This window comes from Macaca nemestrina, chromosome 1 (assembly GCF_043159975.1).
Source record: "Macaca nemestrina isolate mMacNem1 chromosome 1, mMacNem.hap1, whole genome shotgun sequence".
NCBI lineage: Eukaryota > Metazoa > Chordata > Mammalia > Primates > Cercopithecidae > Macaca > Macaca nemestrina.
In genome coordinates, this window is record NC_092125.1 from 82,668,509 (window position 1) to 82,693,338 (window position 24,830).

Here is a 24,830-nt window from a genome sequence, read left to right on the forward strand (position 1 = left end):
CCCAAAGTGCTGGGACTACAGGCATGAACCACCGTGCCTGGCCTATGTGATGTTTTTATTCAGGGTCTATAATTTTGATTTTATGTCACTGATGGAGCATCTTTATTCTCTGGTAGGGAACAGGCTTCTTTTTACTCCCATACTGCAAAAAGAGCACTGTGAAGCAGACCACAAACCCTAGGAAGGTAAGATTTACAATAACAAGAAATTGAGAAGACTTAGTGCAGGAATTTAAGATGGGGAAACAGGTGCTTAATAACCAAGGATTCTCACTTAGAAGCAAACTTAACAGATAAGACCCCAATGACAAGTGTTCTTCACTGTGTATACTCAGTTTGAGGTAGGCACAGCAGGAAGATCAGGGTGTGAAATACTAGCACCTTTGTAAAGGCTGGTCAAGCGGGTAGCCACTGCCCTGCCTGGGGATAGAGAGCTCCTCACCAGAGGGTGCAGGAAGGAACTGGCTCTTCTTCGTGCAGCCCTGCATAATTCTTCCGGAGATAACTGTCTCACCCTTTTTTTGGCACATCAGCTACGGGCCCTCACTGCAGGAACAGTGATTTCAAACAACCTAATCCACAGGGCTAATCCTGGCTGGCAAATTCTATTTTTGCAAAGGTACATAATATAAAATAGAAAGATGAACATGCCGGGTTACATGCAAATTCATCTGTCCCTCCCTGTCTCCCTCCCTCTCTTCCTCCCTTCCTTCCTTTCTCCCTCCCTTCCTTTCTCTCCCTCCCTCCCTCCCTTCCCGCTTACCCCCCTTCCCCACTTTTCCTCTTTTCCTCCCTTCTCCCTTCCTCCCTTCCTTTGGAGTCTTACTTTGTTACCCAGGCTAGAGTGCAGTGGCACGATCTTGGCTCGCTGCAACCTCTGTCTCCCGGGTTAACTCAATTCTCCAGCCTCAGCCTCCCAAGTAGGTGGGATTACAGGCATGCACCACCACACCCAGTTAATTTTTGTATTTTCAGTAGAGATGGGTTTTCATCTTGTTGGCCAGGCTGGTCTTAAACTCCTGGCCTCAAATGATCTGTAAACTCCAGGCCTCAAGTGATCTGCCCACCTTAGCCTTCTGAAGTACTGGGATTATAGGCATGAGCCACCACACCGGTTCCCTCCCTCCCTCCTCCCTCCCTCCCTCCCTCCCTCCCTCCCTTCCTTCCTTCCTTCCTTCCTTCCTTCCTTCCTTCCTTCCTTCCTTCCTTCCTTCCTCCCTTCCTTCCTTCCTCCCTTCCTTTTCTTCCTTCCTTCCTTCCTCCCTCCCTTCCTTTTCTACCTACCTTCCTTCCTTCCTTCCTCCCTCCCTCCCTTTCTCTCTATCCTTTCCTTTCCTTTCCTTCCTTCCTTCCTTTCTTTCTATCGTTTCCTTCCTTCCTTCCTTCCTTCCTCCTTCCCTCCCTTTCTCTCTCTCCTTTCCTTCCTTCCTTCTTTCCTTTCCTTCCTTCCTTCCTCCCTCCCTGCCTCCCTCCCCTCCTTCCTTCCTTCCTTCCTTCCTTCCTTCCTTCCTTCCTTCCTTCCTTCCTTCCTTCCTTCCTTCTTTCTTTCTTTCCTTCCTCCCTCCCTCCCTCCCTGCCTTCCCTTCTCTTTCTCTTTCTTTCTCTTCTCTTTCACTTTCTCTCTCTCTTCCTTCCTTCCTTCCTAGTATATTTAATGTTGTTCTTTTCATTCCTTCCTCACTTTCCTTTCTTTCAAACGCTAGGTGTTTTGTTTGGTGGCATTTGAGTCTAATTTCTCTCACTGAGGAACAACATACATGCTGTCATCTGATTTGAGCTCTCTCTGGGGTATGTTTGGATAAGTCAGGGCTTCTGTTTATTTCCCTGGTTTTGTGCTGTCCTGATTTAAGGCTTAGATAAGGGTTAAGTTTAAAGCACGTTTAATCTGTGATACATTTCTCCAAATGAAGGAGTTCACATTTTTCTGGAGCCATTTAATTTCTGCCATATTTATTTCCCCACATAAATTATCCTTTGCTGAATTGTTCTGTGCATTGGTTTTGCTGGTGCATCTTCTGCTGTACTAGTTTATTCCAATGAATATGAACCACGGTTTTCTTTGTTTTGTTTTAATTCTGTATTGGTGCCATACTAACCTGAGAAATGTCAACAGTCAGGGAGGTGCCACTTACATGTCACCCTTGTTGGAAGAACTGTGGATCGCAATCCTGGCTGCACGTTAGAGTTACCTGGGAGCTTTTAGTAACCACCCGTACCTCACCTTCAAAGACAAAGGGCCTCACTTTCAAAAGTTCTCATTTAATTGGCCTGGAAAGGTCTCAGGCTTTAGCCTATTCCCAGAGGATTCTGAGGTACAGTGAAAGTTGAGAACCATGGCCAACCACACCACTTTCAGATCATTCTACAAGACTCAGCTCAGGTTGGTTTCCCCTGAGATGCTTTCTCTGACCGTCCTCGCACCCACCAAGCCCTGGCTCAGGGCCTTTTCTCTATGTTCACAGAGGTACCCAGGCTCTGCCTTCTTTCTAGTGCTATTCTTCTGTATTGTAATTTGTTTATTCTATCTTCTTTTTAAGTTTTAATATTTTTTATTTCAATAGCTTTTGGATTACATGTGGTTTTTGGTTACATGGATGAATTATACAGTAGCAACTTCGGAGACTTTTAGTGCCTCCATCACCCGAGTAGTGTATTCTGTCTTCTTTAAAAGCTTCTTGAGGTCAGGTACCATATTTTTTAAAAATTTTTGCTCCCTCTGCACTTAGTACATCTCTGGGCACATATGCACCAAGTGAATGTGTGAATCCGTGAAACAACACACAAATTGACCAAGAAGTTACCGCAGTCAATTTACAAGTCAGGTTGTCCCACACTTGTACCTTTTCAACTACACTGACCATATCTTTTTATAGGACTCTTTTCTCAAGATGAGCCTGCTGTCTTAGTATGTCAGAGAGTTGCCTAGTCCTGGAGCCTTTGGAGCAGAGTTTAAAAGTACGAGCTTGTTTAAATTCTAGAGAGAGCAGAAGCAAATGCTGGTGCCCTGAACTACCCACCACCGCAGAGCCTTTGAGAGGCTCATCCATCTCCCTGGATGTTCTGGTGACTGGGGCCTGAGGAGTCAAGCAGTTGCTAGGTCCTTCCTGGGGACTTGTGTTAAGACAATTGTCATCTTCTTAGCCATGGTACATGTAGCATAACACATCTCGAGATTTCCCTGAAACTCTAGAATAGAAACCTGGTCTGATACTCCAGGACTGATTCTGGCATTGAAAAGGCTGCAAATGAGTAGGATATATGCCAAAGTCCTTAGAATACCAAGCTCTCTTCTAAAGAAGGCCAATTTTTAATAAGAGGTTACCATGATGCCTTGTTTGAGAATCCATGTTGACCTTGCAGGATCATTCCAGGGATTATTTTCAAAGAGCCTTCTTAGAATGAGCCTCTTAAAAGTAAACTCCATGCATACAGGAACTTTGTTTTGCCCATCTCTGCATCTCCAGGGCATACGGCAGTGCTTGACACACAGGAGAGAGTCAGTATATTAAATTAATAGGTGGATGGACGAATATAAAGTTCTCTTAGCTCCATCTTAGAGCTCTGCTGCAATAAGCAGAGCTCTGTGCTGGGGAAGAGGACTGCAGACATTCATAGACACTGTCATGTCTGCAGTGGGTGTGCTTTTACCCTAATAGGGGTTGAGAAACTCATGGACAAACTTTGAACCATCACCACCATTCCTCATCACCCTTAAACAAATACACGAACTGAAGAGATGGTGTTAGTACCTAATTTTCCTTAAAGTCTGGTTTTGGGGAGAAGTGAGCCTCTAACTCTTGCTGATTTTCAGTCCTCATAAATTACAGTCTGCTTAGCTGTGGGTATCAGTCCTATTGGGACCAGGGCAGCAGTGTCACACAACTTGCCTTGGCCTTCTCCATCTAGATTAGCTAAGGGTTTAGGTTGGTTATAGCTTTCTCTGCACTTGGCTATTCAGGTCATATTTACCATAAGAGTTAGCTTATACTAGAAATGATGGAGCAAGACCAAGGTCAGTTTCTGCAATTGAAATGAGGTCATGAGAACAGTCATTAAAAACCTAGAGCTGCACTGTCCAGATGGTTGCTGTGATGTTGACTTTATGTGTCAACCTGTCTGGATCAGGGATGCCCAGCTGTTTGACTAACACTTATTTCGGGGTATGCCTATGATGGTATTTCCAGATGAGAGTGGCATTTAAATTGGTGGACTCAGTAAAGCAGATTGCCCTCCTGAATGTGAGTAGGCACCATCCAGTTTTTCAAGGGCCTGAATGGAACAGAAGGCAGAGGAAGGGAGAACTTGCCTCTTTTTCTGCCTGACTGCTTGAGCTGGGGCATCAATCTCCTCCTGTTCATGGACTGAGACTTACACTATTGGCTCCCCTGGTTCTCAGGCCTTCAGACTAGGACGGAACTACACCACCAGGCTTCCTGGGTCTCCAGCTTGCAGACGGTAGATCATGGGACCTCTTAGCCTGTATGATTGTGTGAGCCAGTTCTGAAAATTTTTCTTTCTCTATATGCATGTATGTGTATGCTTGTGTGTGTGAAAGATACAGATCACATATTATATATTTTATGTGTGTGTACATATGTTATATGTACATATGTATATAACATATGTTATTATGTAATTATATTAAATAATATATGTAATATACACATCACATATACATTTTATGTGTGTGTACTCTTCATGCAGAAGTGGCAGGCAATATGTATATATACACAATATGTATGTACATACATAAAATATATAATATGTGATATGTATAGTTTATATTATATATATATTATTTAATATGCATCTCCTGTTGGTTCTGTTTGTTGGGAGAACTTTGACTAACATAGTAGCTACTAGCCACATGTGGCTATTGAAATTGAAATGAATTAAAATTAAGTATAACTAAAATTGATTTTCTCAGTCACAGTCGGCCACATTTTAAGTGCTTACTAGTCAATGTAGATAGTGACTACTCTGTTGGACAGTGCAGAATAGAATATTTCCATCCTTGTAGAAAGTTCTATTGACTCGTGCTAGTTTAAAGTACCCAAAGGCCAAGGCTGTATATCCAATTGATAAACAGCGAGTCTTTCTCCCAGAGTGACTCAGCAACAGCTGCATCTTTGCCACATCTCCCCTAGCACCATTTACTATTATTATTTTGTCCTCTGTTGCTCAAGGATTCACCATGGCTTGGAAATGAAGGAAACAATTTCTCTGCTTCTACACTTTGTAAAAGTAAATAAAATTTTAGGACACCCTAAATTTATTATGCAGCACCCCACCTCTCAAGCCTTACATAGAAAGGCTTGAGCACAACACATTAAGCCTTACATAGAAAGATGTTGAAATTCTGTTAAGCTTCCCTAAGCTTTGTTGATATAAGTGATCCCACACTTCTACATTTAGGAACACTGACTTCCATTCTTTGGAATCTGTGCTTCCCAAGCAGGCTCATCCTCAACCTTTGCTCTTGAATAAACTCTTCTTAAAATAGATTCTGATCTTTTTATTATTTTAGATGAACAACTAGGTCACATAGAGATATGTAAAAGTTAGGTTGAACCACATGGAATTGCCTTTTTTGTAGATCAGAAAAGGCATTGAATTGAATATTGTCAGTTTCATAAGGTTCAGGTTAATACAAAGTGAGAAGAGTGATAGAGGTTCTGGGACAGGAAGTGCATGCATAGCTTGTGTTCCTTTTTCAGTCTCGGATTTGTGTACTGTGAGATGGGGATAATCCAAGTGGTTTCACCTTAAGGAATGATGGTTGACTGAATTCCTGCTTATTCCTTGCCTGCCACAGCTGCGTGAAGAGAGGCTCACGTGTGTTTATGGAGAATAGTTATGGGAGAGTTAGAGTACATACAGCTGTAAGAACCAGAAAGCCTGAAAACCAATGGCTTTATACATATTGCATTCTGAACAAGCAGACTGGAGGTGGTATTTCTGGATCGGATCAGTAATTCCACGTTGTCAGGGCACTAACTGGGCATCTCTGGTACTCTCTCAGCCTTCCCCCTACAGTCTACAAGATGGCTGCTGTGGCTCCAGGTGTCACGTCCTCAATACAACTACGTCCAGAGGCAGGAACTGGGAATGGGCTTGGAGGTGACCAGGACAGCAAGTGGGCTGTCTGCATAAACCTCCCTTCCTCTTGGGAAGGAAAATCACCTCCCGAGTCGATCTTCTGTCCATCTTATTGATCAGAGAATGTTATAAATCCACCCATTAAATAATCTGGACAAGGGGAGTGTGCCTATTGTCCTTGGTTTAGGGTGGTTATGATTCATGCCCTGAAACGGGACATATTGCCAAGCAAGTGAAATTGAGATTCCATCAGCCAGGAAGAAGGGGTAAGGAAGATGAATATTGGGTGATAGGAGTTGTCACAAGTTTTAAAGATGCTTTCAATTGGTAAATAACTGTCGAGAATACCTTTTGTTTTCACCTTCCCAGTCTCCATTGTGCCTCCTTCAGAAACACACACTGGGTTTTCTTTGGGTGTGAAGGGGCCTCTGTGCCCATCATTCCAGTGTGAGCACATGTTCTGAGCCAGGTCAGTGAGGCTTAATTTCAGAACTTCTGTTGGAACTCTTGGGAAAGACAAGTTCTCCCTGTCCTAGGTGTCTGAAAAGATAACATGCTAGCCTGGAATTGCTGGGGGCTATTTTACCTGCCTACCTACCTGAATGAATGAATTAAGCTGACACAAAGGGGTAGTAGAGGGATGAGGAGAGGAGAACAGAGGGATGGTGAGAAACTTGGTCCAAATGAAATTGCTTGAGACCTGTATGCAGCTGTGACAGATAATTCAGTTACATTGCATAATAAATCTTTCCCCTCATCCCCCACCTTATTTTTTTCTTTTGTATGTAAGTTAGTTAGGGTTGCAAAAGATTACTGGCAGGAATCGGTACCTAGCAATGGAGTGTTACAAGTAATAGACCCTAAAATGTGGATTGGCAAATTGAAGGTAGAATGGAAGGCAATAAAGGTCTCCTATCCCTGGCTAAGAAGTTGGCAGTCTTTGTTATGCTCCAATAAAGCATATTAAATTGTTGCCTGTTCTCCCTTAGGACTCACAGCATATGCCTTTGGAGACTGGGTCATTAAAGCACTTGATAGAACTTTTCAGGCTGTGGAGTGTGTGGGCTACTTCCTGAAGTTCTTAGTGAGTTCCTTTGAGAAAAAGACAAGCTTCTATCATCTGAAAGTTAAAAAAGAAGAAAAATTTTTCTCTGATAAAAGAAATCCTTTCTCTTTTGGTAGCTGAGAGCCAGACAACACTGTCCTTTTCAGGGTTGGAAAAGGTGAGTTCTCTGTTATGTGATGAAGCTCTTTCCAGCAAAGACAGAGACACTGGAAACAGAACAGAAGATACTACTAAAATTGGGAAGGAGCTGGAGCCCGATTTTGACTCCTCCAGGACAGATGACAACTGGCAAAGTGCTCCTATGTGGAATACACAAACAACTCCAGCAAATAAATCAGTAAATCAGAAAAGGACAGTCAGTTCAATACAACAGTGAGAGGAAGAGATTGACAGGGCATTTCACAACAGAGGAGATCTAGATGACTATCAACAGGAAAAGTGCTCAGCCTCACCTGTCATCAGAGACATGCCTGGAAACAGCAAGGAGATCCCACTACACATTCTAGGAGAACAGCTAAAATCCAAAAAAACAACTGATCATATCAGTGTTAATGAATATGTGGAACTGTTGAACCCTCATCCTCTGCTGGTGGGAGTATAAAGAGGCCCACATACTTTGGAAAACAGTGTGGCATTATCTATTAAAGGCGAATGTATGCATACCTTACTACAAAGCAATTCCACTCCTAGGTCTATGTGTGCGTATGTGTAAGAAAAAACACACAAAAAATGTGCTGACTTGGCGCCATGGCTCAAGCGCTTAAGCCCAGTGTTTTGGGGAGCCTGACGCAGGAGTATTGTTTGAGGCCAGGAATTCGAGAGTAGCCTGGGCAACATAGGAAGACTCCATCTCTACAAAAAATAAAAAATAAAAATAAAATTAGATGGACATGGTAGTGTGTACTTGTAGTCCTAGCTACTTGGGAGGCTGAGGCAGGAGGATCTCTTGAGTGCAGGAGTTCAAGGTTATAGTGAGCTGTGATTGGACCACTGCACTCCAGCCTGGGTGACAGAGAGGGACCTTGTCTCAAAAAAAAAAAAGTTATTAGCAACATTGTTTGTAATAGTCCCAAATTGAGAAAGCCCAAATACCCATCAATGCAGAGTGGGTAAATACATTGTGTGTAGTTTTGCAATGAATACTTTGTAAATACACCAAACAAACTATTGCTACGTGCAACAACATGAAAGAATCTTGCAGATCTAATTTTGAGTGAAAGAAGCTTGATATGATGAAATACCATAGAGTCTCATTTATGTAAGATTCAAGACCAGGCAAAATGAATATATGGTGTTAGAAGTCAAGTGAATGGAGACTTTTGGGGACAAGGGAAAGGGTTAGTTATAGGAAGGGGAAAAGAGGGGCTTCTGAGGTCCTGGTTTTGTTCTATTTCTTGACCTGGCGATGATTACACGGAGGTGCTTACTTTGTGATGATTTGTGTGGGCTGTAAGGTGTGTAATTTCTGTACTTCTCTATATGTGTCTTACATGTCAGTAAAAATATTAAAAAGTCTTCTAATCATAGACTATGGAGGAAGAGATGGCTGTGAGACTACAAATCAGTGATTCATTAAAATAATAATTATCCTTGAGCTGCAGGGCAAGAAGCAGATTAGCAGGGCCTTCCCATTCCAGGCTGTAGTTTGAATTTCACTGATGCAGAGGATAAAGTGGAGGCCATTAAGCTGAGAAGGAGGGTGGAGCCCTGAGGCTGCTGCTAAGAAACAGAACTCCCAGGCCAGAGTCTAGACGAGGACACTGTTTCTTGCTTTGCCTAATGTCCCATGAAATGACCAGATGCAAATGGACTGAAAGAGTACTAAGTTATAAACTTCTTAGGGAATTGCTTTGCCAGAAAAATCCCAGTATGATTGCTCTGACTGGTCAGCCCAAGGTAAACCCCTGCTCTCAAATCTGCACCATCTGGAAATGGGTCACTAAAGGATCCTCCCAGGGTCCCACCTCAGAAGTGGAAATGGAGGACGACTGGCAAAGGGGACCCTCTCAGAGAGCAGAACCAGGGTTGTCAGATCGGCTGGTCAAGGACCTCAGTCCCCTGCTAGTGTGAGTCCTTGCTGTTCTTGTCCAACAGACCATGATGTACCTAAAGGACTGGTGATCACAGTAGGCTGTTTCCCCTTCTCATTTCCAAATGGGAAATTCTATTATATTCTGCTATTTTCTCTTCTGTCTTATATACTGAGTGTGTTGGGGTGGTTTGCATTCATCATTTAGCCTCTAGGGTGTCAAACTGAATTGCTATATACAGATCACATTGATAGAAATCTGTGTGACCTTGAGATCTTGGTCTTGGAGCTGGGTGCAAAAATGGGGCATAAGTTTGGGTTGTCTATGACTGTAGAGGGAATGACTTAATTTTTGGAAGTATGTAGTATAGTTGCATTATGTTAGGTAGGGATATTACTGAAATTGAACAAATGGAAAGAAGGATGTGTATAGAAAATGAGAAGCTGAGGGGTGGGTTGTTGGGTGTATTTGTTATTTTTGCCTTCAAGTATCAATTTCTTCCTCTTATCATGGTAGCTCCCTGATTTCCTTTTGGAGAAACAGTGTCTTCCCAACCCAGATTGTGTGGTTTATCCCTTTCCCTTGATCACAGTGGTTGATTCAGAGATAGGCAAGTGACTCAGGCCAGGAGCCCAAGCGGTGAGATTGGATTCCAGAATGTTCAAGAATCTCCTGGGAGAGAAGAGTTCCCTTTGCACTGATGCTGTTAGATTATAAGATATAAATCTGTAGCCATTGGTTGTTCTCTTGCCATTACATAGGAAGTATCTGCCTAAATGTAGCCATTCAAGATGAAAACAAGGCAGGAAAAAAAGAGAGACCAAGTTTGATGTTGTAGCTCTCATGTCAATTACACTCCTGTACGTTTTAGTTGCATGGACCCCACAAATCTCATATTTTGCTTGAGATCACATGAGTTGGGTTTCTGAAACTTTCAGTTGAGAATCTTGTAATTGCAATCAGCTATGGGAAATGCATAAACACTTCCATGTGTTTTGCATATATTTGGTGTCATGCCACTTTTAACTAAATGAAAGGAGAGTGACTTTTACTGAAATGCCTAAGTTGCAAGCATTAACCCAGTAGGGGAAGATCTCGTTGAGTATATTCTTTGGTTTCCTTGCTTTGGCATCCAAGGCTTGGGAGCAGTCCATATCAGGAATTCATTGCTCAGGTCCACATAGCTTGTTTACCCCTCCTCCTAAGTGAAGAACATCAGACCTTCCACAGTCAGGGTGTGTCCTTGTGAATTTCCAACTGAGCCAGCTCACTGATGGATGGATGCCACAATGATGGCAGTATTTTCTGCTCTACACGCACATGTGACAGCAGCGTATTCTACCCAGGAAACGGGGTGGAGGCAGTAGCTATGTGGATCATCACCCTTGGGCCTAGAATGGCATGGAATATAGCAAGATCTGTGGTGTTCAAGGTCAGGGATGTGTATTAGATTCAGTCTGAGTCACAAGGAGGTGAAACAGTGAGATTAGGGAAGGATGGAATCCTGGGAGTATGAATGGGAGGAGCCAAAAGCTGAGGAGATGGGGGTATTAGAATAGGATCCAGAAAATACAGAATAAGAGTTAGAAATTGGCCAGGCAGAGGAGCCAGAAGACAGAGATGCTCCAAGGAGGCACTGGGCAGGCCTGCCATATGCTGGAGAATGGAGTTTGTGCTGCTTGAGGGTATGTTGAAGGGTTTGCCTGAGCTATGTGCCACTACTAAGGTATCACCATGCATGGTGAGCTCTGCGGGGTTCTCTCTCATCCTCTGTTTCAGCCGGGCACTGTGTCACATGTATGTGCTCTAGATCAGAGACCAGAATGGGAGCACAGCAGATTCACTTAACTACAGTTACGTTTGCTGGTTTTTTCTATTACAAATGTATGTATTTTATCCTCCTACAAAACTTCAAATCAAAACTCCTCCTCAGCATCTGGCTAAGTAGACCAAAAGTAGGTGCTTTCTAGGTTCTGAATGTTGGTGTCCCCCCAAATTCATATTTGAAATGAATCCCGAATGTGATCGTATTAAGAAGTTGGGCCTTCTGGGAAGTGATTAAGCCACGAGGGCAGACTAATGAACCACGAATGGGATTAGTGCCCTCGTAAAAGACTGAAGGGAGCCTTTTCCCTCTTTGTGCCATGTGAGGACACAGCAACAAATTACCATCTGTGAAGCAGAGAGCTCCCACCAGACACCAGAGCTGCTCATGCCTGATCTTGGACTTCCTGCCTCTGGAACGGTGAGAAATAGATTTCTTTTTTGGGGGTGGGAGAGCAGGTTCACTTTATTTATTTATTTATTTGTTGCAATGCAGCATTTATTTGGAAGGCTTTAGGTCTCAGTGTTACAAATTATTTCCATTGAGAAATAAATTTTTGTTGTTTATAAGCTACCTAGTCTAAGGCATTTTGTTATAACAGCCTGTATTTTGTCATTCTTTCACTGCTACGAAGAAACACCTGAGACTGGGTAATTTATAAAAGGTTTAACTGGCCCATGGTTCTGCAGGCTGTACAGGAAGCACAGCGATGGCTTCTGCTTCTGGGAAGGACTTTGGAAGCTTCCGATCATGGCGGAAGGCAAAGCATAAGCCTACACATGACATGGTGAAAGCAGGAGCAAGAGAGAGGCAGGGAGGGGGCCACACACTTCTAAACGATCAGGTCTCATGAGAATTCATTCACTATCATGAGGAAGCACTAAGCCATTCAAGAGTGCTCCAGCCCCATGACCGGATCACCTCCCACCAGGCCCCGCCTCCAACATTGGGGATAACATTTCAACTGAGATTTGGGCGGGTACAAATATCTGACAATATCACAGCCTGAACAGACTAAGACAGGGCTCAGAAAAGCTGATGAGTGTGAGAGCTCATTGTATGTACATGCAAAGTGTGTGGGGGACAGGTGCTTGGGGGACATGAAGATGAACCCTGCACAAATCTTGCTCACCAGGGTCTTGTACTGCTGAGGGAGGCATCACTCTAGCCTGCTGTCAATCCTGTGCTCTACTGACATTGTAAACAACAGCATTTATCACCTGTCTGTTCAAGGAATTGTGTGAGCCACTAAGATAATTTTTTAATTCCAGAAAGAGAGAAAGTACTGTTTCTTACTGCAGGAGACTTTATTTTCTTCATTTCACAAAAGCACCAGGGAAACGGCTGTTGAATAAAATTGTGAACTTTGCCTGATGGGTGTTACTAAGGCAGCAGATCCTAAAATGGGGTCTGGTGTGTGCTCATATCAGGCTGTTTGATGAACACTTTGCTACCAGTTACTCTACTCTGCATATATAGCACAACATGATTTTACTAAAACCCTATGATGGAATCTTATGCAAAATTTTATGCAAAGTGGTTTCTAGAAAGACTTTTAAAGTCATGGAAAAATGGCTTGGATACAATGTAAGGCAATAAAAACAGGACACATATATAGAGTTTGTAAAAAAAATAATATTTGAGATGATGAATATCCTAGTTACCCTGATCTCATCACTATACATTAGATGCATCAAAACAGTACTATATATCCAATAAATATATAATTATGTGTCAATTACAAATATAAAAGTATCAAAATTATATATGTATATGGATATATATATCTATATCTATACAATAATAATACTTCTTTTAAAGTATATCTGAATAGCTGTATCTATATATACGTACATACACATAAGAGTTAAAGGAAAATCCTGGGCTGGGTGCAGTGGCTCATGCCTGTAATTCCAGCACTTTGGGGGGGCTGAGGTAAGAGGATTGCTTGAGGCCAGGAGTTCAGGACCAGACTGGGCAACATGGCAGGACCCCTATCTCTATAAAAATTACAAAAAATTAGCCAGGTCTGATGGCACGTGCCTGTAGTTTGAGCTACTTGGGAAGCTGAGGTGTGAGGATTGATTGAGCCTGGGAGGTCAAGGCTGCAGTATGCTATGATCATGTCACTGCACTCCAGCCTGGGTGACAGTGCAAGACTCTGTCTCTAAAACAATAAAATAAACAAAATGTCTATTTTTTGAAATTTTATTTATTTATTTATGTATTTGTAAGAGACAAGGTCTTGGCCGGGCGCGGTGGCTCAAGCCTGTAATCCCAGCACTTTGGGAGGCCGAGACGGGTGGATCACGAGGTCAGGAGATCGAGACCATCCTGGCTGACATGGTGAAACCCCGTCTCTACTTTAAAAATACAAAAAACTAGCCGGGCGAGGTGGCGGGCGCCTATAGTCCCAGCTACTTGGGAGGCTGAGGCAGGAGAATGGCGTGAACCTGGGAGGCGGAGCTTGCAGTGAGCTGAGATCCGGCCACTGCACTCCAGCCTGGGCGGCAGAGCGAGACTCTGTCTCAACAAAAAAATAAAAATAAAAATAAAAAAAGAGATAAGGTCTTATTATGTTGACCAGGTTGGAGTGCAGTGGTGTGATCATGGCTCACTGTAGCCTCAACCTCTTGAGCTCAAAGGATCGTCCTCCCTTAGCCACCTGAGTAGCTGGTACCATGGTGTGCATCACCACACCTGGCTAATTAAAACAATTTTTTTTAGACAGTTGGGGGCTTCGCTTTGTTGCCCATGCTGGTCTTGAACTCCTGGCTTCAAGTGATCCTCCCACCTCAGCCTCCTGGAGTGCTGGGATTATAGGCATGAGCCACGGCAACTGGCCAATGCCTGGTGCTAATAGTAGTTACCTTTAGGTCATAGAGTTACAGGCAATTTGGGTTTTCTTCCTTTGTATTTTCAAATTTTCTATAATGATTATGTGTTGTTTTTCTACATGATTATATTTCATGGTCAGAATATAAAGACAAATTCATTTTTAAAAAGAATTACCTGAAACCCGTGAACAATAATAATGTATTTAACAATGTCCCATATGGAGCATATCACAAATATCCTACATTTTAGAGATTACCCAACTTGTGCATGGTCATTTAGGAAGCTAATGGTGGGATTAAGAATTGAATCTGGAGAATGTTGAGGTTCTTGGCTGTCTTCCTGAGAGCCCTTGCTCACGTGCCTATGGTAGGCAGACTGCTGTCGTCACTATTTCATGGCCTGTGTACCATTTGGGGGAAGAGGAGATGGAAACCGTGAGGGCAAGTCGGCCAGGGCAGCCTCCCCCAGGCAGCTCTCCCTGCTCCCACCCGAAATGGGAAAGCAGGGTGAGTCATAGGTCAGATGGCCTCCTGAATCTTGGTTTCCAGCTTGTTTAAGTTTGTAAGGTCAGAGCAACTGTTCAGCTTTGTTCTTGCTTTGTTTGTGTTACACTGGGATCCAGTCATCCATTGGCACAGAGACACAGTTTCCACTTTGATACAATCTGTGTCAGCCTGGCAGTTAATTTATTTAGCAGCATCTTAAGTTTTTTTTTTTGTTTGTTTGTTTTTTGGCATAAAATCCAGCTCCTGCAGGATATTTATCAGCATCTTTGCAAGAGAGGACGAATTCAAAAGAAGGTATAGGAGAAGAAACATTCAGGTGTGAGCAGTGGAGGGATGCATAATTATATTATTCCATCTTACCAGGCCGGGGGTTTTGATGTGACACAAGGATGCTATCAAAGTAGTCAATATTAGCAAAAAGAGAGGGCTGTTTTGGAGATGGGCTGCTCCGAATGACCAGAAGGACCTATAGCCTCCTCTAGATTCACACACAACCCTAGTGAACGTATACTGCCCCTTCCAGGTGAAACGCAAATGCTAATGGGGGCAGTTGGTAGGATAGGACATACGAGGTGGGAAGGCAGAGAGGGAAGGTTATTTTCTAGCGCTCATCTGAGTGGGAACTGATAAGGGACTCCACAGGGAAAATGAAGAAATGCTTTGTATATTCCTCTGAACTCTAGTTAGGCCTAACCTGCTAAAAGTCAAACTTCGTTTCTGATTACGGGCTGTAACTTCATGCCTTTGTAGGTGTAATGGACATAATGAGGGGTTAGAGACTTAGTCCTGAATTTTTACACACTGATGTAGGCATGGGAACCAAGACTGTTTTGGCCAACATGGACCTGAAGGTACGGAGGGGAGCCAGCTTGGTATTGCTGAGCGCTTGCTATATACTGGCATTGCTGAGTGCCTGCTGTTTGCTGGCCTTACTTCGTGCTGTGGAGGCATGGAAAACAGTCTGCCTTCTGGGGCAGGAGAGGGCTACACTTCTGGGAAGTCTGGAACCTGGGCAAATCTTCACCAAACGCATCCTCTGCAGTTCCCTGGGTCCTAGGGTAAGGTTGTTTCCAGGAGGAATGCTGGAGGGGACTAGAGAATATGCTGTAAAATCTTGTTTCTATAAATCACTATGTAGTGTTATATTTTGTTTGTGCGGTTTCCATGTACCTCCATTCAGGAATTATTTCTCAATTATTTATTATGTATAGGGTAAATTAAATCCCATTAGTCAAGTCTCAAATTGCATTCGGCTGTTCCATTGTAACTACTCCTATGTTACCATTATCAATATTAACTAACATTTGTGTGTTCTAGGCTTTAGAGCTTAGGAACCATTTTCATGCACAGTATTACATTTAATACAGCAAGCCTGTGAAGTAGGGATTAGTATCCACACTTTACAGATAAAAGGAATGAGGCTGAGACACATCCAAAACCACACAGCTCTCAAGATGCTGAGTTGGAATTTTAAACCCTACATTTCTTCTTCTTCTTTTTTTTTTAGATGGAGTTGCACTCTGTTGCCAGATTGGAGTGCAGTGGTAGGATCTCGGCTCACTGCAACCTCTGCCTCCTGGGTTCAAGTGGTTCTCCTGCCTCAGCCTTCCAAGTGGTTGGGATTACAGGTGCCCACCACCATTTTTTTTTTTTTTGTATTTTTAGTAGAGATGGGGTTTCACCATGTTGGCCAGGATGGTCTTGATCTCCTGACCTTGTGATCCACCCACGTTGGCCTCCCAAAGTGTTCAGATTACAGGCGTGAGCCACTGGGCAGCCTAAACCCTACATTTCTTACTGTGAACTCAGGATTCTTTCCATCACATCATTCCATGACTCTCCTCTTTTGCCCCCTGGGATAAAATAAACTTTTCCTGGGCTAGCTGAGTAGGGCAGACTTCCTAGGCTTGGCATTGGGGGTTCAGAGTGTAGGGCCTCTCTTCATCTTCCAATTTCCTCTTCCTATCATGTTGATTTGGAGACATCAAGGAAAAAGATTCAGGAATGTGGGAGTGGAGAAAGAGAATAGTGTACTCCAGTTGTAGTCACATCAGTTTCTTCATTTATTTAATAACCATTTATTAAATACCTGCTCTATGCCAAGTACTGCCCTAGGCACTGGGGGTACAGTGGGGAAGATGGCAGGCATGAACCCTGCCCTCATGAAGCCTGGAACTCATGGAGCCTGGAACTCTATGGGGAAAACAGGGACTCAGTGAGTCATTAGTCACTCTACTGAATGTTATGAAGAGGTGCGCTGTGTACCTTTATACAATACGGGGGTCTAAGACAGGAAGACCCCATCTACGGTGTCTGGAAAGGCTTTCTAGAGAGAGCAGTGTTAAAGCTGAGTGTGGAATTAGCGAAGTGAAGCTCTAGGTCGTAGGGAATGTGGTACTTTTGAAGAATTGAAAGGCCAGGACAACTGGAATGAGTCAAGGGAGGATTGTAGATCAATGGAGATGTGTTGGAACCAGGTGATGCAGAGAATGAAAGAATTTTAGTCTTTATCCTAACAGTAATGGGAAACAATAGAAGGATTTTTAGCAGGGGTGTGACATGATTGGATTTAAATTTTAAAGTATGAATTTAACTGCACTGTGGAGAATATGCATGTGAGTTCTGGACCCAACTGTGAGACATCAAGTGACTGAGGTGGGCAGCTGGAGCTCAGGAGAGGGTCTGCAGCACAGAGGCAGATGAGAGACAATTGGCACAAATAAAACAAACAAAATGGAGGAAGTCTATCTGGGGAGATGGTAGAGAGGCGAGGGAAGGCGTTCATTCACTCTATAAACATTTATTGCTCCTGATTGCTGGTGTTCTAGGTAGTTGGGCTGAAGAATAAAAAAGACAAAGTTTCCTCCATTGTGGGGCCTGTATTCTAGTAAGGAAAGGTAGAGGGTGGGGTGGGAGGGAAGTCTGACAATAAGTAACAGATCTATAGTTATAAAGATGTGCTTATAAGGTAAGGTGCAGAAAGCCAAGCAGAGGAGGGTAAGGGGAGTGGGAACTCGGGGCATGGGTGGATTGCAATTTTAAATAGAGCAATCAGGGTAGGTTTCTCCAATAAGGTAAAGGAGAGAGCTGCAAACAAGAGCATTTCCTGTGCAAAGGCTCTAGGGAGTGTGAGGAACAGCACAGAGACCCAGTGTCTGAAGCCAGGAGATGAGGTCAGACAGAAAACAGGAGGTCTGGGCACAGAGGGCCTTGTGGGCTTTGGGTTTTACTCTGAGATGGGGAAGGCTGTGGAAGGTTTGAAGAAGAAGGGTGGGATGATGTGACAAGTAAGAGGACCACTCTCATAACTGTGTTGGGAACAGACCTTGCTGAGGGCAAGGTGGAAGCAGCACCAGCAGAGGCTCTTGCAGTCATCCAGGTGAGAGGTGATGGTGGCTCCCATCTGGGTGGTGGTAGGGAAAGTGGGCAGAAGTGGTTGGATTCTGGGCCTGAGATCTAGCTTGGAGCCCATAGGACAACCAACAGGTATTTATTAACATTTGCTAAATTGAGTGGAATAGACTCTACCTAACATAGTCACAATGTCAAATAATAGAAATATTTTTTGTTTTCAAGACCTTTTAAATGATCTAGGAGATAAAACTAAACGGAGTCAAGAATAACAAAAGCAGGAATAACACCATCACCAAATTGTATCTACTAAATGCTAAATGCTATAATAAAGACTTACATATATCAGGTTGACTGTTTCACAGCTTTATGTGGTTCAACTTAATATTATCTAAGTTAACCATTGCAACCACCTTGTGAGTTTAGATTATTCCTGTTGTACAGACGAGGACATTGAGGCTCAGGAAAATTCAGTAGAGAAGCAGTGGCAAAGACAATAAAACAAAGGGCATAATGAAGGACTAAATAATATCATTTATATAATAAATATTATGTGAGTCTATTCAGGAGGAATTTATATGGGCTGGCATCATTCAGGAAGCTTCAAAGAACAGCGAAACCTGAGTTAGGCTGTGAGAAAAGGTTAGACTTTGTTGATTTGTAGAGGTGGGGAGGAGAATTACAAATAGAGGAAAATGCTCTGGCAAAGTCATAGAGTTGGGGTACAGATTAAAGTATCAGAGACACCAGCGTAGGCAACACAGTAAGACTGTGTCTCTCCAAAAAAAAAAAAAAAAAAGTAAAATTAGCTGAGAGCAGTGATGCACCCTTATATTCCTAGTTACTTGGGAGGCTGAGGTGGGAGGATTGCTTGAGCCTAGGAGTTCAAGATTACAATGAGCTCTGAAGAGTGAGACCCTGTCTCAAAAAAAAAAAAAAAAAAAAAGAGAAATCAGAGAGAGGACAATCTGGCTGAATTTAGGAGTCTATCTGCTGTATCAGTTTTCTAGTACTTTTGTAACAAATCACCACAAATTGGGTGGCTTAAAACAACAGAAATGTATTATCTCACGGTTCTGGGGGCTGGAAGTCTGCCATCAAGGTGTCAGCAGGGCCATGCTCTCTCTGAAGCCTCGAAGGGAGAATCTGCTGTGTGCCCTCCTCGTAGCTTTTGGTGCTGCTAGTAATCTGTGGCCTTTCTTGCCTTATCCAGTTTCTGCCTTGTTATCATGTGGAGCTCTCCCTGCATGTCTGTCCCTGTGTTTCCTCTCCTCTTTTTATAATGACGCCTGTCATACTGCATCAGGGCTTGCCCCATTTCATCTCAACTTGATTACGCTGGCAAGTTCCCATTTCCAAATAAGGTCACTTTCACAGGTACTGAGGGATAAAACTTGAACATAGGCTGAGAGCACATAGGCTGGGAGCGGTGGCTTGCGCCTGTAATCCCAGCACTTTGGGAGGCTGAGGCAGGTGGATTGCTTGAGCCCAGGAGTTTGAGACTAGCTTGGGCAACATGGTGAAACCCCGTCTTTACATAAACTACAAAAATTAGGTGGGCATGGTGGCACATGTCTGTGCTCCCAGCTACTCTAGAGGCTGAGGTGGGACGATTACTTGAGCCTTAGAGGTTGAGGCTTCAGCAAGCCATGATCATGCCACTGCACTCCAGCCTGGGTGACAGAGCGAGACCCTGTTTCAAATAAAACAAAACAACAAAAAACCTTGAACTTATCTTCTTGGGGGAACACAATTCAACCATAACATCTGCTAAGCAAATTACTATGTGTTGAATGAATACATGAAATGGATGACATGTGATTGTATATGAAGAGTGTAAATGGTTGAGACTACTGAGAGTCTGAAATGTCTGGTGGAGTTTGGAAAATGCTTTACCCAGGGTGGTAAAACTTGTTCATCAAAATGCTGGGAGTTGATTTTATAGGGTGAGGAATTGGAGGATTATAGTTTGTAATTTGGGATTTAAGACTTTTAGATCTTCAATCTGTCTATAGATGTCCCCAGATTTTTATCTCTCGAGTCTATAAAAAATGACTGTTAAAAATACCAGTTGCCAGCTTGGAACACCCAAGCAGCAAGTCTGTGGTCTTAGAACAGAGATTATTTTTCTTGAGTTAAAGTCTTTGGAAAAATCAGTAATGGACCCAGCAGAGAAGACATGGAAAAAATCGGTAGTGAGACTAGCATGAACATGGAGTCCTTTTCTATAACAGGAGAGTCTAAACATAGCTGCTATGATCATATATCACCACAGACAGTGTCTTCTACCTGCACCGCCTCAAGTTTTTTACAAACTTGACACACTACTTTCCTCACCTTTTCACAGCCACATTACGGGTGCTGATCTGCAATGAGCGAGTCCCGGAGGTTGGTCTTTTTTTCCTAAGTACCTCTTGCCAATCCCCCAATGGCAGGTGCAGGTGCCACCCTGGTGGGTACTCATTAGCTGTAGGCAGCATGCCTTGCAGATTCAGCCTCTTCAGAAACACCAGGTACTCATAGACACCTACCGGCCTATACTTCTACGTCTGACCGTTCTGGGCTGAATTGTGTTTCGCCCCTTCAAAAGATATGTTGAAGTCCTAACCCCCAGCAACTCAGATGGGATGCTATTTGAAAATAGGCCCTTTGCAGATGAAGTCAACTTAAGGTGAGGTCATTAGGGCAGGCCCTAAACCAATAGGACTGGTGTCCTCATAAGAAGAGGGGAATCTGAATGTAGATGCAGCGAGGAGAGCATCAAGAGAAGACAGAGGCACACAGGGAGAACGCCATGCCATGACAGAGGAGGGCTGCAGCTTCAGCCAAGGATGCCAGTAAACACCAGGAGCTAGAATAAGCAAGAAAGGTTCCTCCCCTGCAGGTTGTAGAGAAAGCATGACCCTGCTGACACCTTGACTTCAGACTTCAGACTGCAAGAGAATAAGCTTATGTTGTTTCAAACCATCCAACATGTACTTTGTTACGGCATCCCTGAGAAGCAAACGGACTGTCCCTTTCATCAAGGTTTACCTGTCTGAAGTTTCATTTTCTAATGTTACTGTACTCAACTGAATTGACTTAGCAAATTAATTACTGTGAAGGGATTTACAGCTGCTGATGGCATAACAGGGGTGTGGGGGCCTGCATGCTCTGTAGCAGGGACCTTGTCTGGCAGGTCATTGTCGAATGTAGTAACTGAGGAGAGTGGAATGAAGGGACACTACAAAGATGTGGATGGGGTAAGGGAAGCACCAAGGATGCAAGGGAGGGCTGCTGCAACTGGGGCTGGTAACAGTGGGTGCCATTAAATCCACCTCTAGGTGTGAAGGAGGCAGGGAAAGGGCCTATTCTCAGAGCTGGGGACAGCAGTAGTGTGGCTGCAGGAGATGGTTGCCTAGTGGAATCTGTGGCCTTCTGTAGAGGCATGGGACCACTGTCACCTGCAGCAAGGCAGGGAGCTAGAGGATAAACACCTGCTCCTTCTCTTGCCCTCTGGCTCTTTTGTTAATATCCCTTAGCCAGAAGCTGGAGGGTAAAGGAACCTGTAAATGCAGTCGTAAAGGTCAGCCTCCCTGGGATACAAAGAAGAGTGGACAGAAGTGGGGTCCCCCGGCAGGGGTGAGGATGGGAAATGTGTCCCGACAATGTCAGATGGGGCAAGGATCCGTCTGTCAGCAGCCTACCCCTCCCCACCTTTGATTTGACTTTCCAAGGATATGCCTAGTAGAAAAAGTCTCCCTTTCAAGCCTATTTGCATTTTGGTGGCACCCCCTCCCCCCGCCTTTTTTTTTTTTAATTGTGGGAAATGACTGTCATAATTATTGTCTTTTTTTTTTTTTTTTTGAGACAGAGTTGCACTCTTGTTGCCCAGGCTGGAGTGCAATGGCGTGATCTCGGCTCACTGCAACCTCCACCTCCCGGGTTCAAGCGATTCTCCTGCCTCAGCCTCCTGAGTAGCTGGGATTACAAGCATGTGCCACCATGCCCAGCTAATTTTGTATTTTATAGTAGAGATGGGGTTTCTCCATGTTGATCAGGCTGGTCTCAAACTCCCGACCTCAGGTGATCTGCCCACCTTGGCTTCTCAAAGTGCTGGGATTACAGGCATGAGCCACTGTGCCTTGCCCATAATGGTTTTAATTGTGGGAAATGCTAAGTCATAATGTAGAGCCCTTTAATGCTCCAAGGTTATGGGGCAGAGATGGGACAGACGAAACAAAATGGGATAGACAATAGTGGTCTTGTTAGCTCAGAGGCAATGATTGTCAGAAGAAAGACACTGACTAGGGACAAAGTTAGAAAGAAAGAATCTTATCAAAGGAAAAGAAGTGAGGGGGATTCCAGTTAGTGGAGAGAAAGTGCTAGAGAGAGACTTGGGAAGATGACTGGACTGAATCCTGAGGGAAGAGATTAGTGTAAGGAATTTCTGGATGTGAGAATTGGAGAGGGCAAAACAACGTCTTCCTTACAGGATTGTGGTGAGAAGCAAATGAATCAATGCATGGGCAAGGGATGGTCGCATCTGTGAAAGGGAATTCAATCTCGGGACTCCAAAATCCTACGCCAAAGAGAAAAGTCAAGCTGGGAACTGCATCAGGCAAACCTGCCTCCCATTTTATTGGTAAATAAGATAGCTACAAATATTTAAAAAAAAAAAAAAAAAAAAACTACATACCTCCGTCACAATTTGCCCACAAGGAAATTCCTTGTGGACCTCAAGATCTTTACCCTAAAACAGTTCTGTTGAATTTCACCTTGGCAATGTAAGTTGATAGCTGATCTTCACAGCTGTGGGACAAAGGACAGAACTCAAAGTCATCCCTCTGCTCACCTGAGACAAATGCATATCTGATTGCTTTCTCTGCCTTATTGTTTATGCAAAACTGCAGATTCACTAAGGCTAAGTGACCATTCCTCTACCCACCCCTCACAAGTAAATCATGTATTCAGTGAAAGGCTGATCAAAGACTCAAAAGAATGCAACCATTTGTCTCTTACCCCCTATGATCTGGAAGCCCCCGGCCCTGTGCTTTGAGTTGTCCTGCCTTTCCAGACCAAACCAATGTACCTCTTACACATATTGATTGATGTCTCATGTCTCTCTAAATGCATAAAATCAAGCTGTGCCCCAACCACCAGGGCACACATTGTCAGGACCTCCTGAGGCTGTGTCACAGGTGTGTCCTTAACCTTGGCAAAATAAACTTTCTAAATTGATCGAGACCTGTGGTTCACACATATAAAAGCACTGTATGCATATATAATGTATAACAGCAGCAGCAATTATAAGAACAATAATGGACATCTAGTTTGGGATACAGGGAGATGCTGGATTAATTTCAGCTTAACTGATAGATAGTGCATGACTATTCATTGTCAGTACCATCCATAATAAGCAAAAGGAACTTTATTTTCTCAACTAAAGGGAGAGGACCCAGGATATGAAGTGGAGTAGAGGAGAAATCAGACACACTACCTTTTTTTTTGTTTGTTTTGTTTTTTGAGACAGAGTCTCACTCTGTCACCCAGACTGGAGTGTAATGGCGCGATCTCGGCTCACTGTAACCTCCGCCTCCCAGGTTCAAGCAATTCTCCTGCCTCAGCCTCCCGAGTAGTTGGGATTACAGGCGCCTGCCACCATGCCTGGCTAATTTTTTTGTATTTTTAGTGGAGACAGGGTTTCACCATGTTGGCCAGGCTGGTTTTGAACTCCTGACCTGAAGTGATCTGTCCGCGTCAGCCTCCCAAAGTGCTAGGATTACAGGCGTGAACCACTGCGCCTGGCCTAGACATGTTAATTAAAGTGGAAAAGTTTGTAACTTCAGCTTTACCGAGCTTTTAGATTCATTCTCTGCTTAATTCATCCCATAAGAGTCTCAGGAATGTGGTAGTTTTCTGCACCATAACTGTCTGACCAAGATGAGTCTCTTATGAGTATGGAGGAGAGCTTGGGGACAGAATTCTGTTCCTAAGGACAGACCCTGTTTAAGTCTTTTGATGTGGTCATAGTACCGAATGCAATTGCTACATATACAGGTAGCAATCTTGAAGAGCTTTTATTTGGTGTAGTTTTCAAACCCCATGCCTCCCTGTACCCCATCCTTTAGCTGCCAGGAAGAACAACTGCCTCTTTACCACGTCTTGGACAATGCCTTCTCTATGATTCTTCCTGCCTCCTCCTTCTTCTCTCTTTCTTTTTTAAATTTTTTTTTTTAAGACACAAAGTCTTGTGTGTTGCCCAGGCTGGAGTATAGTGGTGTAATCAGAGCTCACTGTAACCTCAACTCCTGGGCTTATGTGATCCTCCCACCTCAGCCTCCTGAGTAGCTGGGACTGCAGGCATGGCCACCTAGCCCAGCTAATTAAAAAAAAATTTTTTTTTTTTTGGTAGAGATGGTGTTTCATGTTGCCCAGGCTGGTCTCGAACTCCTGGTCTCAAGTGATTCTCCTGCCTCAGCCTCCCAAAGTGCTGGGATTACAGGCGTAAGCCCATCATGCCTGGCCTCTACTTATTGTTTAAATGTACCTTTCCTCAAAGTTTTATCTTCCCATCTTTTCCCGCTCAGATTTTCTGTCTGAGGGGGCTCACCTATATTCATCTCTAAATTTCTTGTGGCTAACACAGATTTCCAGTGGTCTCCTGGACATCTTCCCATGCATTTCTCTTCCATAACTAAAACTTAGCACATTTAATTTAACGTGTCATCCTGCATACTGCTCCTCTTGCCGTATTTACTTATCATGGCTATTGGGACTTCTGTCCTTGCTTTCACTTGGGCCAGAAGCCTCAGTCATCTTCCATTTCTTGTTCTCCATTCTCTTTAAACTCCAGGGTCTCTTGACATCCAAATCATCAATTGCCAAGTTCTGTCCTTTCTTCCTTTGAGCTTTCTTCCCAGTCCAATACCTTGATTCTGCTATAATTTAAGTACTTTTTGACTCTTCTGGATTATTTCAATAGCTTCATGACATAACAAATTTCCAACTTCGACATTTTCTTCATTGTTGCATGAGTTATCTTTCTCTCTGGTCCAGGTCAGATAGTTTTACCTCCTCAGAATCGTCCGTGGCTCCTTGCTGCCCAAGATACCTCGTTCAGTTCCTGGCTGGGAC

General features: G+C 43.6%; 1 protein-coding gene across 2 annotated transcripts in view; it reads left to right on the top strand.

Moving 5' to 3' along the window:
- The window catches only part of LOC105478329 (cornichon family AMPA receptor auxiliary protein 3), a 333,823-nt gene that overhangs the window by 87,504 nt on the left and 221,489 nt on the right, over positions 1-24,830 (top strand). The window lies entirely within an intron of this gene.